The sequence below is a fragment of the Rana temporaria genome, chromosome 6, assembly GCF_905171775.1.
Source record: "Rana temporaria chromosome 6, aRanTem1.1, whole genome shotgun sequence".
Taxonomy (NCBI): domain Eukaryota; kingdom Metazoa; phylum Chordata; class Amphibia; order Anura; family Ranidae; genus Rana; species Rana temporaria.
Window position 1 is genome coordinate 128,380,185 of NC_053494.1, and position 12,517 is coordinate 128,392,701.

Below are 12,517 nucleotides of genomic sequence, written 5' to 3' on the forward strand. Positions count from 1 at the left end.
GAAATATATTAAAAAACTTGTCACAGAATAAGAAGTTCCTACAATAAATTACATGACATTAAGCATAACCCAAGCATATAGGAGTACCACATATAAGGTGATTCATAAGCAAGGGCCTTCCCATTGATCTCAAAGTGGTTTCAAAGCCTTAAGGCTATTTTACCTTAATGCATTCTTTGCATTAAGGTAAAAAGCTTCAAGTATGCAGCCCGCAATTCAAAAATAGATAAAGAAAAAATAGATTTTTGCTGCCGGTGCCTACACGGGGACTCAACCCTGGCAAAAAAAAAAAACATTTTGTGTCCACTGTTACCACAAAATGCCCTTGTTGATGCAGAGAGGCAGACATTAGAAGACGCACACACTGAACTCTAAATGAGCGCCTTTCATTTAAAGTGCCTCTGATTAACCCCAAGTAAAGTTCAGCTGTTCTAGTAGGTCTTTCCTGACATTTTCTTAGTCATATTCTACAGCAAAAAAACATGGTCCGCAGAAAGCATCAGAGGGATCTCATTGTTAAAAATGCATCAGTCATGAGAAGGGTACAAAAGAATTTCCAAGGCATTAGATATACCATGGAACACAGTCATCAAGTAGAGAAAATACGGCATAACGGTGACATCACCAAGAACTGGACGTCCCTCCAAAACTGATGAAAAAAAAAAAGAAACCTGGACCGGGAGGCTGCTAAGAGGCCAACAACATTAAAGGAAATGCATTGGATTACTATAAAAATGTCACTGGCGGGGAAGGGGTTAACACTAGGGGGCGGGGAAGGGGTTAAGTATGTCCCTGGGTGTGTTCTAACTGTTGGCCTCACTAGGGGAAATCACTGATCTTCTGTTCATACATTGTATGAACAGAGGATTAGCATTTCCCCCTCTGACAGGACCAGGAGCTGTGTGTTTACACACACAGCTCCCGGTCCAACTCTAACGAGCGATAGCATGTGCCCCGGCGGCGATCACGCCCGCCGGGCTCACGCAGGAGAGCCAACCTGCCGCCGTAGAATGACGGCGGCAGGTCAGCAAGTAGTTAAAATCTAAGGTTTTCTTACTGTTAGTTAGAATCTTTAATATTTGCAAACAAAATGAAGGTTTCCTACTTGAAATTAGCGGTCAGATTAGTAAAAAAGGAATATCAGAACCTTTTCAAACACACAGTTTATGGAGTATATAGATTAACAAAGCAAAATAAAGGAATATTCCTGAACTTTGTTTTATCGCATGGTTACTGTGAAATTGTGTGAATTCATCAATGCAGTGCGTGTTCTCAGCTTGCATTCATTGAACGAGTTTACCAAAAAATACAGCCTCTCATGCTACAAAACCAAGCTCCATTTCCATGCTAAATAAACTAAATTATTAAAGTATCTTGAATAGAAAACCATATGGAGATAGATTTTTTACTCCAAAAGCATTTTTTTCTTAAATAATTTGATAAAAACTCCAAAAACAAAACGATTTAAGTACTTACGGACGGACCGCCCGCAGTCGTTATACATTGGCTGTTTGAAGAGGAATATCGTTGTTATGGCAGCATATAGTATCTTCTTCAGCAGGCAGTCCGCTTTCAGATAAGTGGTCTCTGTGTTGTATTCGCCGCAAGCTCACTTATCAGGGGGGCCCCGCCTCCCCCGATAAAAGCCTTCGGTCTCTTTGAGATGAAGAAGAATTCTTCTGACATCTAAGAAACTGAATTCATTTTCTCCCCCCTCATTTTTAGGCGAGTTGCAATAAGTTGGTAGCACAATATCCTGGGATCTATAAAAGAAAGTGAGGCAAGGTTCCCCAACAGCGCCTGCAATTTGCGGACCTTGGGAACTGACATAATCGCAACCAGGAAAGCAGTTTTTCACATGAGTAACTTCCATTTGAGTCCATGAAGGATTTAAAGGGGCTGTAAAAGTTTGTTTTTTATTTTCTAAAATAGGTTCCTTTCATCTTGTACATTGTTGATTCACTTACCTTTTCCTTCAATTTCCCTTCTAAATGTTTTTTTTCCCTTTGTCTGAATTTCTCACTTTCTGTTCCTCCTCAGTAAGCTGTTCTAAATGACTTTCCACCTCTCGGGTGATGGTGGAAAGCTTACCGAGGAGAAACAGGAAGTGAGAAATTCAAACAAAGAAAAAAAAACATTTAGAAGGGAAATTTAAGGAAAAAGTAAGTGAACCAACAATGCACTAGCTTAAAGGAACCAATTTATAAAATAAAAGCCGAACCTTTACAACCCCTTTAAGCTTGTAGAACTAGACAAACCCAGGTGAAACATGCTCTGACAACCACTGGTTTTGACTAAGATGGGCTTACATAATCTGGCTATAATAGCCATCCTAATAGCTGCAGCCTGAACTTTTTCCAGCAAATTTTTTTGTGCTGAAAATGCCCCCCTCGGTTTATACCGGAATTCGGGGACCCGGAAACAGCCGGAGGTCCTCTGGACCCCAAACTTGGCACACATATAGCCCCACTCTTCCTCTATAAGTGTGCAAAGTTTGTTGTCCGGGGGTCCTATGACCAGGGAGCACCGATTTTTCAAAGTAGGGCACCCCTTCCATAGACTTCCATGTTAAACAGTAATTTCTCAGGTAACTTTGGGGACCCAGTACCGGCCGGGTCCCCACATGTAGCCCCAGTTCTCCTTTATACATGTGCAAAGTTTGCTGTCAGGAAGACCTACGGCTGGGGAGCACCGATTTTAAAAGCTGGGCACCCCTTCTATATACTCCCTTGTTAAACGCAAGTCTAGTCATGGGCACAGTGAGGCATGCACATGGACACCCTAGGCTTATACTCGAGTCAATACGTTTTCCCATTTTTTTGTGGTAAAATTAGATGCCTCGGCTTATATTCGGGTCGGCTTATACTCGAGTATATACAGTACTAAAGGATAGACCCTTGTTGGCTCTTTCTTGAAAAACATTCCAGAATGGACGAGGCTGGGTTGTCTGAAAATCAAAGATTCTCGCAACAGTTGAGTTTTTTTCCAAACCTTGGTGTAAATAGCTCTGATCATTGGCTTCCGGCTATTAACCAGGGTTTTGACAAAATCCTGTCTGCCTTCCTATGCATTCCTTCATACACAAGATTGCGTTTTGAAATCTGCACCTTTTCTTCAATTTCGATTGTTACAATAGATGACTTAACTACTTGCCGACCAGCCACTGCAGTTCTACGGCGGCAGGTCGGCTCCCCTGCGCGAGAGGCCGTAGCTCTACGTCGCCTCGCAAGAGCGGGCCCCGCTCGTCCCTGATCCCAACGCGCTGGCACGATCACTGCCGGGCACCCGCGATCACCCGCTCTCGCTCGTTACTTTTTTGTCCTGGTGGCAAGGTCCAACATTTTGAGTTGACACTGAAACAAGCATAGAGGGAACTCTTGCAATGGGAACACTTCCTCAGGTAACAAATGTCTGTTTTGGCTTTAGATAAAGTTTAAAAACAAACGCACTCTATCACTTTAGTTCTGTGAGAAGGCCTTTAATAGAACAGGTGTTACAATGGAGCAGATAACCATTCTAGCTAAAATATTTTTAGATATCGAACTCTAGTTTAAAAACAAAATGATTTACATATTTACATTTCTAGACAAAAAAACAAAACAAAAAAAACAAACCCTGTTTTTTTTTTTGCCATTTGTCCAGTCTTATGCTGGCCATACACTCCACGAAAAATCGTCCGAACAAACTTTCGAAAAACGAAAGTTCGTTCGTGAGCGCAAACGATAGTGCCATCATGTAATGACCGATAAATCGTTCAGTGGACATAAAATAAAAAAATATAAAAATATAAAAAAATAAATGGTTAGTTTTCTTTACATATACCTAGTGCAGAAAGTTTGGACGGGAAACACATTAACCTTCCGATTTATCGTTCGGCAGAAAATTTCCAAACTTGTCCTTCGTTTTTTTGGCTCAAAAACGTCCAAATGATTATGTGCCCATTAACTGTTCGAAAAACGAAAGATCTTTAACGACCGAATGTCGGCCGAATTTTCGTATAGTGTATGGCCAGCATAAACCTTAAAGTGGATCTTCACAAACCAAACACAAATTCATTTTTAATATTCAAAGAAAACTCCCCTATCTATCCATGTTCTCCGTGCTTTTTTTGAGGGGGGGGGGGGATCACTTTGAGAAACACCCCCCTGCGCCCCCACATACAGAATTTCTGGTCAGGGCTATCTCCAGTAAGGGCAATCATCCGTGTAGCATTTACTTCTGTGAATCCATCTACCCCTAGCTCAAGCATGCATGCAGGAGAGTGTGCTTAGCTGAGAAAACCCCTCCCCCTCTCCTGAAGACTCCTGGGATGTATGACAAAATTTGCATGTGGTTATGTGCCATGTTTGGCCAGGTATGCCCCTATGGCCCTGTTTTGTACTTCAACAACATGAAAAAGGCTTTAATAAAAAGTTAAAAAATAAAACAGGAAAGAACTGTAAAAAAAAAAAAAAGTTTAACAAGTGAATATGATATACTTTTCTATGCATTTAGGAATGCTAGCAGCAGGAGGATTACAAAAAAAAAAAAAAACAATGTTCATTGGGAGAATGAAGTTCCACTTTAAGAGGGTATTAAAGGTGTAATTTTTCCCCCTAAAATAATGTTACGCTATACTTGCCTGCTCTGTGCACAGAGGTGTTGCACAGAGCAGCCCCAAACCTCCTCTTCTGGGGTCCCCTGCAGGCACTCTCGCCTCCTCTTCTGAGTGTCCCCATAGCAAGCCACCAGCTGTGGAGGCACTCATGCAGGCTTGCTCCCAAGCTGGGCTGTGTGTACAAAGACAAACATACTGTAACCCTCCCTCAAAATATTTGATTGATAGCGGAGGGAATCGATGGATCCTGCTGCTGTCTCTGTGCCTGAGCCGGCGAGTGCGGATAAGCACAATGCTGGACGGGAAAAATAAAAGGCCAAAAACTTTGTCTAAAAATATTTTATTTTTCTCTGTCCGTTCACTCCCCTCCATGTTAGCCTATGTCACAGGTGTCAAACAATGCCAGCAGCTGCAGGAGAGCTCCAGACCCTGTACTTTCAATAAATGCATCCATCTTCTTCCCAGCAGCAGCATAAGGTAAGGGGTGCACTGTGATGTAAGGGAGGGTGGCTTGTGACATCTAATGTAAGGTGAGGGGAGGAGATGCGCTGGACATCTAATATTACAGATACAACCGGCCCTTTTGAGGGCAATCATAATGCTGATGCGGCCCACAATGAAATGGAGTTTGACACCCCTGGCCTACAGTATGTATTTATGCTATAGGTATTTTCTGGAGTTTAGTTGCAGGAGAGTTTACAGGCATGGTCTGGCCCAATGGTAACTAGCTACACATACTTCCCTATGTGAAATGCACAGTATGGTGTCCCACACAGCACAAAATATATAAGGCAGCGTTGGATGCCCTCAAAATGCCCAGGCTCACCATACTACCCTTCAAGGTGAATATGCACTTGCAGGTCTAGAAATATCCTCCATAGCATACACAGATGGCAGAATGCAATTAGCAGGTACAGACTAATGCCTCACACACAATGAAAGAAATCTGATGAATGATCGCCTTTTTTTGCATGCTAGTCTCGGAACACAACTTCGGAAGCGATGTGTTGTAGTCTAATTTCTGAGCATGCGTGGTTTTTCATTATTTTTTTTAAGATGAATACTGTACTGATTAAGCAAAGAAAAAATAAAAATCGTACGAGAAGAACTTGTGTTTAAATGAACGGTCATGATCGGCTCTGAAAGCAGTATTTTTCATCTGATTGTGTGCACTAAGCATAAGGACATCTTACAGCTCATCTCTGGGGGGAAAGGAAAAATTCTCTTTATCGATGACTGCCCCATGCACTGCAAGGGTTAAATGTTCATTTAGGCTGCTACAAAAAGGCAGTTTTACTTTATCCTTCCTCTCACCTATGCGCCAGCAGTGGACTGCCCTAGTGTCCTCTGCAAGGTTATAAACACTACATGAGACTTGTTGATGTCAAAGCACCTGCTGGAGCATATGGGAGAAGAGGCTGTCGGAGTGTGGGGGGGGGGGGGGGGGGATCAGGTAAGCAGAAGTGATTTTTGCTGCCCCTAAATAAGCATTTAACCTATGCAGCGCGAGGGCAGCCCCACTGCAAGTGAGGGTGTTTGCTTTCCCTGGATTAGAGCTTTAAATGTAAGAGAAATCTCCAAGATTTATAGCGACCATACATGTAGCAACTTGTGACACTCCTAGGAGATAACTTTCATTGTATCCTCTTACACAATCAATACACTACTGCTGACTGAAGCTATCCAAGGGCCACAATGCCGAGAGGATTTTTTCCATTCCCTGGAGTTCAGTTTTGAATTGAAGTAGTGCATTCTCCAGATTTATGGTAACCCATACACAGCAATTCCTGACCGAACTTGGAATGACTGATTATCATCAATTTATAAGTAGAATATGCTGCATTTTTCCTGCATTGGAATGAGGTAAAAAGCATCAAAAACGCACTGGACCCTAGTACAGTTGGGGAGAACATCTGGAATGCATCTGTAAAACGCATCAAAAACACACCGTAACATGCATAAAAACATCTGGAATGCATTTATGAGGTGTGAACCTCTCTATCTATCTATCTATCTATCTTATACACACACACACACACACACACACACACACACACACTTTGTATAAACAATAGTTTCAATGATCTGCATTAAAATGGTTTCTCCACCACACACAGACATTTGTTTGAGTGACCGACAGACTTCCACCACAGCAGTGTCTAAACCTGTAGTTATCAAGTTAGGATTTTTAGGCGACTTTAAAGTGGAGTTCCCCCAAACATTGGGCTTCCGCTTTTCGGAATCCCCCCCCCCCCCCTCCGGTGTCACATTTGGCACCTTTCAGGGGGGGGAGCAGATATCTGTATAATACAGGTATCTGCTCCCACTTCTGGGCATAGATAGCCGAGCCACCTGTGGATATCTCCTCCGTCCCCCCTGCTGTCTTCTGGGAGACACACTGGTCCCAGAAGATAGCAGGAACCAGTGGGATCGCAAAGCGCAGTAGGGAACCAGGAAGTGAAGCCGCAAGGCTTTACTTTCTGATCCCTTTATCGAAGATGGCGGCGGCAGCACCCGACAGCCGAGGGACAAATCGGCGTTGGGTGCCGACATTGCGGGCGCTCTGGACAGGAAAGTGTCCTTATTTTAAAAGTCAGCAGCTACAGTATTTGTAGGCGACGAAAAAAAAAAAAATGCATTCACGTGAAAAAACACAACCTCTTTAACCGGTTAAGACCCGGACCAATATGCAGGTTAAGGACCTGGCCCTTTTTGCGATTCGGCACTGTGATGCTTTAACTGACAATCGCGCTGTTGTACGTCGTGGCTCCCAAACAAAATTGGCGTCCTTTTTTTCCCACAAATAGAACTTTCTTTTGGTGGTATCTGATCACCTATGCGGTTTTTATTTTTTGTGCTATAAAACAAAAATAGAGCGACAATTTTGGGAAAAATTTTTTTTTCATATTTTTTAACTTTTTTGCTAAAATAAATACCCCCAAAAAAGATATTAAAAAAAAAAATTTCCCTCAGTTTAGGCCGATACGTATTCTTCTACATATTTTTAGTTAAAAATAAAAATCGCAATAAGCATATGATTGGTTGGCGCAAAATTTATAGCGTTTACAAAATAGGGACTAGTAACTACTAATGGCGGTGATCAATGATTTTTTTCGTGACTGCGACATTATGGCGGACACATTTGACACATTTTTGGGACCATTGTCATTTTCACAACGAAAAGTGCTAAGAATGCACTGATTACTGTGAAAATGACAATGGCAGTAAAGGGGTTAACCACTAGGGGGTGCTAAAGGGTTAAGTGTGACCTAATGTGTTTTTTCTAACTGTAGGGGGCGTGCCTGGACGTGTGACGTCACTGATTGTCGTTCTCTATGACAGGGAACAAACTATCAGTGACGAGCCACAGAGAACGGGGAAGGTTTGTTTACACTCACCTCTACCCGTTCTTCAGCTCCTGTGACCCGATCGCGGGACACCGGCGGCAATCGGGGGTGCGGTCACGGAGCTTCAGGCCGGGTCGCGAGCGCGGCGGCGCACTCACGACCGGGCTCTTAAAGGTGACGTACCTATACGTCCATGTGCCATTCTGTCAACATATATCGTCATGCGGCGGTCCTTAAGTGGTTAAAGGAGGAGTTCTGCCCGCCCTTTAAAAATTAAAAGTCAGCAGCTACACATACTGTAGCTGCTGACTTTACATTAGGACACTTTGTGCCCAGAAAAAGTATCCATACCCCTTCAAATTTTCCACATTTTGTCATGTTACAATCAAAAATATAAAATGGGATTTTATGTGATAGACCAACACAAAGTGGCACATAATTGTGAAGTGGAAGGGAAACAAATGATAAATGGTTTTCAAATAAATATCTGAAAGTCGTGGTGTGCATTTGTACTCAGCCCCCTTTACTCTGATACCCCTAACTAAAATCTAGTGGAACCAATTGCCTTCAGAAGTCACCTAATTAGTAAATAGAGTCCACCTGTGTGCAATTTAATCTCAGTATAAATACAGCTGTTCTGTGAAGCACTCAGAGGTTTGTTAGAGAACCTTAGTGAACAAACAGCATCATGAAGGCCAAAAACACACCAGACAGGTCAGGGAAAAAGTTGGAGAAGTTTAAAGCAGGGTTAGGTTATAAAAACATCCCAAGCTTTGAGCATCTGACTGTGCACAGTTCAAGCCATCACCCGATGATGGAAAGAGTAATGCACAACTCCAAACCTACCAAGACGTGGCTGTGCACCTAAACTGACAGGCCGGACAAGGAGAGCATTAATCGGAGAAGCAGCCAAGAGGCCCATGGTAACTCTGGAGGGGCTGCAGAGATCCACAGCTCAGGTAGGAGAATCCGTCCACATGACAACCATTAGTCATGCACTCCACAAATCTGGCCTTTATGGAAGAGTGGCAAGAAGAAAGCCATTGTTGAAAGAAAGTCATAAGAAGTCCCGTTTGCAGTTTGCAAGAAGCCATGTGGGGGACACAGTAAACATGTGGAAGAAGGTGCTCTGATCAGATGAGACCCAAAATTAAACTTTTAGGCCTAAAAGCAAAAACGCTATGTGTGGAGGAAACAGAACATTGCACATCACTCTGAACACACCATCCCTACCGTGAAACATGGCGGTGGCAGCATCATGTTGTGGGGATGTATTTCTTCAGCAGGGACAGGGAAGCTAGTCAGAGTTGATGGGAAGATTGATGCTGCCAAGTACATGGCAATCTTAGAAGAAAACCTGTTAAAAGTCTGCAAAAGACTTGAGACTGGGGCAGATGTTCACATTCCAGCAGGACAACACTAAACACACAGCCAGAGATACAATGGAATGGTTTAAAGGGGAAGTAAACCCTGATGGGTTTTACTTCCTCTTTATTTCCCTGCAAAGGTAAAGCATAATGGGCTAATATGCATCGTCACGACTAAAAGTCCCACCCAAAGGGGAATGTTCAATTATTGTAAGCACCCCTGCTCATGTTATTGGTTTGCCACGGATCTATAGCCAACAGACAATATATTATATTCTGAAGGAGAGCTTGGTCTTTTGATCACCAGGGGAAAACTGAAAAAAGCCCCCCAAAAAAAAAAAAAAAAAAAACACACAATGGCGCCAACATCTAAGAAACCGTAAGATGCCATATAATAAATGGTTTGTTTGATTACCACTTAAATATATAATAATAATAATAACAAAAAAAATGTACATTTAAAAGGAGAAGTTCACATTTTTTAAAAAAATAAACACTTTTTGCAGGTAAAAATAATGTGTATTTAATATTTATGTTCCTGGAGCCTTAAAAGCATTGTGATCAGCAGATCGCTGGTGTCCTGCAGATCTATCCGTGTATCTGTGCGCTTATTCATTGTACAGGTAAACAGATCCAATCTCACAGGAAGCCTCAATGAACTACCAGAGTGCACCACAGCGCTGAGACCGTTTATTGAAAACTAAAAACTAACAGCTGCAAATGCTGACAGGACAAGTAGCTTTCCATTCACAGAGGACTGACCCGTCTACCTGGCTACATTATTTTTAAATGTGACAGCTAGCGGGGGGGGGGGAAGAGTCCCACTAGCTGTCAAAGCAGGGGGATCTGGGGGGCGGTCCGTTCGTACATGTATTGATTTCTGTTAAAGATGTATGCAAGCCGAGATAAACTCGCACAGGGAAGTCACATTCAAAGACGCTGAAGTGTGAACAAGGGCAGGATTTAGAGAAAAGTACCTACGGTAGGTGGACGCAGCATCCATCAGATTCTCTGTCACCTGCCATCTCTGCAATGAGAACTGAGAAATGGAACACCGCTGATGGCTCAGTTGTCAGCATTCTGTGAGCAGAGAGCCTGTCAGCCCCCAGCTCTCTGCTCTTCCCCTTAAGCACAGAGCTGTGGAGGAGGAGAGGCTGGCTTGGGCTGTCAGCAAAACACTGAGAGGCTGAGCCAGCTGCCATTCCAGGTGGACCCCGACCATATGGTTGGGACCTTTTCAGATTCTGGACCCGCTTTGTGGCATCAGCCTGCTGTAGAAAAAAGGTCACAGCAACGCAGAACGAATTGCTCTCCTGTGATCCATAGAACAAGCATTGACAAAATAGCTTTGGCAATACTTCTCCTTTAGGCCTCTTTCATACGAGGCGGACTCCATCGCTACGGAGTCCGCCGGCTCAGCGGGAGATCTCTCCGCTGAGCCGGCGGATGACTAGTCCATCTCTGCTCACTGAGCGGGGAGGGGCTTGTGCAGCGCCGCTGTCTCCTATGGAGAGATCTGATGAAAACGGACAGCATGTCCATGTTCATCAGATCTCACCCGATCCGCATGGACGGATGGGGGCGTATCGCCATACGTCTGATTTTGGCGGATCGAATCGGATGTCAGCGGACATATCTCCGCTGACATCCAACGCTCCATAGGATTGCGTGGAGCGGCCGTTCAGGTCCGCCGACAAAACTGACAGGCAGAACTGAATGGTCCGTCCGTGTGAAAGGGGCCTTAAAGTGATTAAACATTTTTTATAAATAAAAACACATACTCACCTGCTCCGTGCAGTGGATTTGCCCAGAACAGCCCCAATCCTCCACCTCTCAGGTCCCCAACCAGTGCTCTGGGCTCATCCCCCTTGCCGAGTGTTCCCATAGCAAGCGGCTTGCCATCAGGGTACTCACGCATACTCGCTCCCGAGCCGACTCTCTGCGCCCATAAGACACAGTGTGTCTCAGCCCCCCACCTCCCTGGCTGTGATTTGAAAGTAGTGGAAGCCAATGGCTCCTGCATCTCAGCCAATCACTAAGGAGAACCTCAGGTCTCATGCACATCGCTGGATCGAGATCGGGCTTAAGTAGATATTAGGGGGCAGGTTTTTTTACCTTCATGCATAGAAAGTAAAAAAAAACCCACACACCTTTACAACCACTTTAATATCACAAAGACATGCAGTCTGGGAGCAGATTACTTCAGACCTCTACAGATGACCCCATTACACTGTTCAAACTGCTGCTGTGCCAGGACCACAGGAGGGGCACCGGGGGTCTAAACTGATCACTGTTCTCCAAACTAATGGGATGGTCTCTGATAAACTCATATGATGTGTGGAAACCGTTAGCAGATCATGCACTCAGCCTTTGCCGGGACATTCAATGGCAATCCTGTACAGGGCTTTTAGCAGTAACACCTCAGACAGCTCACACCTACTACTACAAAACCACTGTGTGTGTGTGTGTGTACAGAGGATGCAGATTGGGTGGTTGGTGTGCCGGATGTACAGATTGGTGGGTGTGCACAGGATGTACAGAAGGGGGGTGCAGGGTGTGCAGATTGGGGGGTGCAGGGTGTACAGAAATGGGTGCGCACGGGATGTACAGGGGGGGGGGGTGCAGTGTGCACAGATGGGGGGGTGCAGGATGTACAGAAAGGTGTGTGCACGAGATGTACAGAGGGGGGTGTGCACAGATTGGGGGGGGGGGGGAATGCAGGGTGTGCACAGATTGGGGGGGGGAATGCAGGGTGTGCACAGGATGTACAGAAGGGGGGTGCAGTGTGCACAGATTGGGGGGTGCAGGGTGTGCACAGGATGTACAGAAGGGGGGTGCAGTGTGCACAGATGGGGGTGTGCAGATTGGGGGGGATGCAGGGTGTGCACAGGATGTACAGAAGTGGGGTGCACAGATTGGGGGGGGGGGTGCACAGGATGTACAGAAGGGGGGTGAAGTGTGCACAGAAGGGGGGTGAAGTGTGCACAGATTGGGGGGGCTGCAGGGTGTGCACAGGATGTACAGAAGGGGGTGCAGTGTGCACAGATGGGGGTGCAGTGTGCACAGAAAGGGGTGTTCACGGGATGTACAGAGGGGGGTGCAGGGTGTGCACAGATTGGGGAGCATGCAGGATGTACAGAAAGGTGTGTGCACGAGATGTACAGAGGGGGAGTGCAGTGTGCACAGATTGGGGGGGTGCAGGGTGT

At 44.8% G+C, this 12,517-nt stretch overlaps 1 protein-coding gene across 1 annotated transcript in view; it reads right to left on the reverse strand.

Moving 5' to 3' along the window:
* Positions 1–12,517, reverse strand: part of CCNYL1 (cyclin Y like 1) — a 79,648-nt gene that overhangs the window by 66,073 nt on the left and 1,058 nt on the right. The gene's annotated exons all lie outside the window — the stretch shown is intronic.